The following is a 6,785-nucleotide window of genomic DNA, read 5'->3' as shown; positions in this document are numbered from 1 at the left end:
ATATTACAGCCAGATTCCAAAATTCCCAGATCAAGGAGAGAATATTACAAACAGCCAGGAAGAAACAATTTGAATATTGTGGAAACACAATCAGGATAACCCAGGATCTGGCAGCTTCTACACTGAGGGATCAAAGGGCTTGGAATATGATATTCCAGAGGTCAAAGGAGCTGGGATTAAAACCAAGAGTCACCTACCCAGCAAATCTGAGTATCACCTTTCAGGGGAAAATATGGTCATTCAGTGGAATAGAGGACTTTCAAACATTCTTGATGAAAAAACCAGAGTTGAATAGAAAATTTGACATTCAGATACAAGAAGCAAGAGAAGCATGAGAAGGTAAACAGGTAAAAGAAACCATAAGGAACTTATCAAATTTGAACTATTAACATTCCTACATGGAAAAATGATATTTGTAACTGATAAAACTTTTCTCAGTATGAAAATAGTTGAAAGGGATATATATATATATATATATATGTGTGTGTGTGTGTGTGTGTGTGTGTATGTGTTTATATGTATATATGTCTATATTGGAGGGTATATGGGCGTATGAATACATATGTGAATGTGTGTATATATGTTTACAGGTAGACATAGATAGAGGGCTAGAGGGCACAGGACCAATTTAATAGGAAGGGATGCTACTTAAAAGGTGAAATTAAGAGGTGAGAGAGGAATATAACGAGAGGAGATGGAGAGAGACAGAATGGGGTAAACTATCTCATATAGAAGAGGCAAGGGAAAATGGTTACAATGGAGGGGAAGAATAGGAAGGCAAAAAGGAATGGGTCAAACTTATTCTCATTGAATTTGGCTCAGGGAGGGAATGAAATACACACTAAATAGGGTATCTCACCCTACAGGAGAGTAGGGGGGAAGGGCATGAGAGGGGGGTTGATGGAGTGGAGGGCAGGCTGGAGGGGAGGGAATTTGGAAGCACCCACTTTTGAAAAAAGATGGGATCCAAGTAGAGAATAGAATTGGTGGGAGGCAGGATAGGAGGGAGGGAAATATAGTCAGTCTTTTGCATCAACTATGTTAATGTTTTGCATAAGCTACACATGTGTACAACCTATACTCAACCGCTTATCTTTCCAGTAAGGGCGGGTAACAAGGGAGGAGGGGAATGAATCTGGAATTCAAAGTTTTAAGATCAAATGTTTCTATATATATATAAATATATATACTATTTTATATGTAATTGAGAAATAAGATATACAGGCACTGGGGCATAGAGATCCACCATGCCCTACTGGAAAAGTCAAAGGGGGTTTGAGAGAAGACATGGGAGAGAGCAGATTGCAGGAGGGGATATACTGTGGGTCTGCTGTTTTGGGGCAGTGGGTAGGGGAAAAACAGGGAGAAAATGTGTAACTCAAAATCTGGCAGAAATGAATGATGTAAATCAGAAGTTAATAAAGCATTTGAAAAAAATAGGAAAAGGATCCACATGCATGAAAATATTTATAGCAGTTTTTTTGTGGTAGCTAAGAATTGGAAATTGAGGAGATACCCATCATTTGGGGAATGACTGAACAAGTTGTGGTGTATGAATGTAGTGGAATACTATTGTGCTATATGAAATGATGAACAGGCAGACTTCAAAAAAATCCTGGAAAGACTTATGTGAACTGATGCTGAGTGAAGTAAGCAGAACCAGGAGAACATTGTACACAGTAATGGCAACATTGTTCAGTGACTAACTTTGATAGACTAAACTCTCTTAGCAATGCAAGGATCTAAGATAACTCCAAAAGACTCATGATGGAAAATGCTATCCATATCCAAAAAAAGAAATAGACTCTGAATGCAGATTGAAGCATACTATTTGCTCTCTTTTTTTGTTGTTTTGTTTTTTCTTTCTCGTGGTTCCTCCCATTGGTTCTAATTCTTCTTTACAACATGACTAATGTGAAAACATGTTTAATATAAATGTATACATAAAGCCTATATTAGATTGCATGCCATCTTGGAGTGGGAAAGAGAAAATTTAAAGCTCAAAATCTCATGGAAGTGAATGTTGAAAACTAAAAATAAATACATCAATTAAAAAAAAAAAGATGTAGATAAAGGTTGGTTTCATCACTTGCCCAAAGGCAATAAGAAACTTCATTTCATTTACTTGGTTGCTTTGCAAAAAAACAAAGAAAAGCACCATGAAATCAATTACATTTTATGCACCAATATTCAGTTTGGATGAGGAAGTTCAAGTATTCTATGAAGAACTTGACAAGATTGTCCATATTAAATCAACATATAATTTGATAAATTGGTAATACATGAATATGGAAAGGATGGTAAAAATTAGGTTGAAAATTAAGATCATCACCAAAGGAAAGACTAATAGCTTCTGGAGCACTCAGAATTCTCATGACTCTATATATCATGAATACTTTTTTTTAGACTTAAAATAGTTTGATTGATACCTTTCATTTTTATATCAAATTCATTTCTGAATATATTCCTCCTGCTTCTTTCACTCAAAGAACCTTCCCTTGAGCAAAGATTAAAGTCAAAGCTTTATAAAAGTATGACAAAAACACCATAAAAATTGACCATGTCTTACAGAATGTGCAGCATTCTGTCCCCATGGTCTCCCACGTCCCCAACAAAAAGAGGGAGAGTACATTTTATCCCCTCTTTCCCAAGGTGCAGCATGCTTATTACAATAAAAGCATTCCGTCTCATCTTATTTTTTTTTTTTTAAGCAATCGGGGTTAAGTAACTTGCTCAAGGTTACATGGCCAGTTATTTCTGAGTGTGGTGCTAAGTATCTGAGCCTGGATTCGATACTAGGTCATCCTGACTCTTGGGCCGGTGCTCTTACTCGCTGTGCCACCTGGCCACCCCTTCCTTTGTTCTTTTTAAAAAAATTTTTAAATTAATTTAGTTTTAGTTTTCCACATTCACTTCCATAAGCTTTTGAGTTTTCAATTTCCTCCCCTTCCCTTCCCTACCATCCCCCCTCTCCCAGACATTGTGCAATTCGATATAAACTCTATATATACACTCATATTTAACATATTTCCATATTAGTCATATTGTAAAGAAGTATTAGAACCAATGGGAGGAACCACGAGAAAGAAGAAACAAAATAAAACAACATAAGGAAAAAATAAATCAAATGGTGTGCTTCTATCTACATTTAGATTCCATAGTTCTTTCTCTGGATATGGACAGCATTTTCTATCATGAGTTTTTTGGACTTGTCTTAGAACCTTGCATTGCTGAGAAGAACCAAGTCTATCAAAGTTAGTCATCAAACAATGTTGCTGTTACTGGTGTACAATGATCTCCTGGTTCTACTCACTTCACTTAGCATCCATCAGTTCATATAAGTCTTTCCAGGATTTTTCTGAATTCTGCCTGCTTATCATTTCATATAGCTCAATAGTATTCCATTACATTCATACACCACAACTTGTTCAGCCATTCTGCCCTTCATTCTTGAAGAGGACCATGACATCAGGGAGGTGATGCCATGACTTGCAAGTGAATTGGATTTAAGTGAGGGAGGGCTGTGCAAAGTCACCAGCCTCACTTTCTCCTCTGGAGTCATCTGGGCATATATAAATCAGGATGACTGGAAATGGCCCCAGATGCAGTGGAGAGACCTTGGCCTTTTTAAGCTAGGGTCTTTAACAGGTCTTAGAACAAAGGCTTTCTTCTTGAGATGTGGTGGAGGGGATATGAGAGAGCTCAATTAGAAGACCTTAGTCAAATAGAAGGCAAGATCATCTATTGAGAGAGAGTGGGGTCATGGCCTTGAGGAAAGAGAAAGTTCAGGAGAGCAGCTTAGAGAACTGCTAGGGAGTCAATAAATAAAGACATAAAAACATTTTATTCACATAAAAATAAAGAAGTAGTCGGAATCCAGGAGAATGAAGGTGAGGGAAGAGGTGGGACAGGAAATTGTGGTTAGAAAGGGGAATTTCAAAGATCAGTCTCCTGGAGGCTGGGCAGAGGGTAAGATTTGAGGTATTACCACCCTAGGGGATAACTGATACAGAGTAGAGATAGATGTCATAAGAGTTGAAGAGTTTGGGGTTAGGGAACTAAAAAGTTTGAGTGAACTAGAGTTAGAATGCCTAGCAGCATGACTATTGATAACAGGAGGAAGGGATAGAGAGGAAGATGTTAAGCCAGCTACCTACATAAGGGGTGGGGGTGGGGGTGAGGGGAGAGGAGCAGAGTGGGAGTGGGAAGTAGCAAATTCCTCACAATTCCTTCCTTTATAAAGGGCAGAAACTGGACTTTTTGTCTCACTCCATCTTCATCTCTTGGAGATATTCAGGGAGGACTAGCACTTCTGGTGTGAGGGCTACAAAGCCCTTTTCAGGGCTGCTTATCCACTTTTGGAGTCCACCTGTTACCCAACTTTCACCTGTGGTTCCAAGAAGCTATAGCATGTGCATTGACCACACCTCAGGAAAATTGTCTGGGCAGGGGTGGCTAGGTGGCACGGTGAGTAGAGTGCCCAGAGCCAGGAGGACCTGAGTTCAGATCTGGCCTCAGACACTTAACACGTGCACACACACACAAAACCTAGTCGTGTGACCTTGGGCAAGTTACTTATCTCTAATTGCCCTCCAAAAAAAAAGTTGTCTGGGCAGATGGGCTAACCCAGGTTGTGGGTAACCAAGAGGTCTCAAACTCATTGGTGAGTTAGGAGGATGTCTACCCCAATCATGTGAAGACTTTTCCTGGTCTGAAGGGACAGGTAAGAACAATTTTTTTCCAATGGCCATGAAGGTGGCTGAAGCAGGAGCTATGAAGCACTTAGAGCTTGGTCAGATATCAAGGATGCCAAGGTCATCCACTGCATCCCAGTCCATTTCCAGTCATCCTGACTTTTATTCTGGTTCTCCATGACTCTGGAAGAGAGAGTAAGGCTGAGGAGTATGGAACTCTGTCTTACTTAAATCCAATTCAGATCCCTTTGGGGGTCATCGGTCCTCTTCAAAAATGAAGGATGAACAACAGCTGCTCTGCCTAGTTTCAACTCTGTGGACTGAGATACCCACAATCTGATACCCCCTGGTGTCTCCCCTCCCCACCTTTTCCTCTTCCTTTTGTATGTTGTTTCTCCGCTTCAGATTATCAACTACTTGAGGGCAGGGACCGTTCTTATTTCTATTCTATTTCTATTAATTGTGTCCCCGGGGTTTAGCACAGTGCCTGGCACATAGTAGGCACTTAATTTGATTGGATTGGATTGGAAAATAGGAGTGTCTTGGAAGTCTATAGTTGTCAACAACAAGGAGCAGGAGTGAGTTATAGAATCAGACAGATGGTACAGAAGTTCAAAGGGGAAGAAGTTGTTGAATGTTAGTGGCAGAGAAGGTTTTGTATGTATCAGTTGGGAGTAAGACAAAGGTTGACTCCTGCTATTAGAGAAGTTGAATGGGATGGTGCCGAGTAAAAGAAGGAACAACCTGCTTTAGGGACAAGGGATCCTCAAGGAAAAGCTAGGTTTCAGTGATTCCTAGAAGGTGGGGAGGAGTCTAAGGAGAAATTGAAGATGAAAGAACTAGACCTTACTACCCATGGGGTTGAATGCCTGAATAGACTTGTAGGAATATGACCCTATTCTCCACCCATCCTTAGGAGGGTACTTTCCCAGCAGTTAGATTTGCAGCTCACCTGATAAATAGGTGATTCATTCATCTGGGTAGGTCCAGTGGTTTAGAGATCTCTCTCTCTCTCTCTCTCTCTCTCTCTCTCTCTCTCTCTCTCTCTTTCTCTCGTTTCTCTCTCTTGCTTGTAGTCAGGACCTTCCCTATATCAGCAGGAAGAGAGGATGGGAAGGTAAAAAATAATAGAGAAGTGGTATCCACAAGCTTTCCTCCACATACAAATGGAATGATAACAGATATACAGTATTTCACCACATAGTTGTTGCAGATTTTATGCCAATTTTTTTCCAAAAAAGTGGAGTGTTACCATTGTGTGTCTTTTTTTTAATTGTGCTAATATTATTTAAAAATCATTTATTATTAAACTGTATCACTGGCAGACAAACTGTACAGTTTAGCTAGTGCAGGAAGATGCAAGTCTTACCATATCATGTGACTTATTCATGGCAGCTTTATCTGTCTACCCACTCCCCTTCCCCTACAACTCTTCATTGAGTTGAGTGATAATACCGTTAGTAATGCAGCACTCTGAAAAAACCATGCAAGAGTTCTTTCAGAAATATACTGACAATGTGCTTGTGCTGAGAATTCTAGTCTCTGGCTTATAATGAGCAAGAGATAAATGTGTATCCATATGCCACTGCTGACTACATTGCTGCTCTGTTTACCTTTTAAACAGCGTGATGAACAGGACTATACCATGCAAGGATTGCACAATGAAAGGTTATAAACCAATTTTTGGACTGAAAAAAACAGGGCACGATGATTATGTGGTGGTGATGATTATATAGTCTATATGGTAGACTAACATTAAGTATCTGTGTATGACCCAGACTGCTATGCTCTCCATAGCCAATAGCTTCACACCCTTGCCTTCACAATCAGACCTTCTCTGGTCAACCTTTTCAACTATGTATTCCTTTTTTCCTCAAATCCCTGCTTCCTTTCTCTTCTGACTTCCCCCAGAAAAGCCACTCCACTCATGGATAATTCCTATCATTGACCTTTATCCACTTTCTTTTGGTAGTATGGTTTAGTGAAATAAATCCCCCCCCCTTTTCTTCTTCTTCTTCTTCTTCTTCTTCTTCTTCTTCTTCTTCTTCTTCTTCTTCTTCTTCTTCTTCTTCTTCTTCTTCTTCTTCTTCT

Source organism: Petaurus breviceps, unplaced genomic scaffold (assembly GCF_028583685.1).
Source record: "Petaurus breviceps papuanus isolate PSGF00001 unplaced genomic scaffold, PetGlider_PUasm1.0 77, whole genome shotgun sequence".
Lineage (NCBI taxonomy): Eukaryota > Metazoa > Chordata > Mammalia > Diprotodontia > Petauridae > Petaurus > Petaurus breviceps.
Note: the sequence above shows the minus strand (reverse complement) of the source record.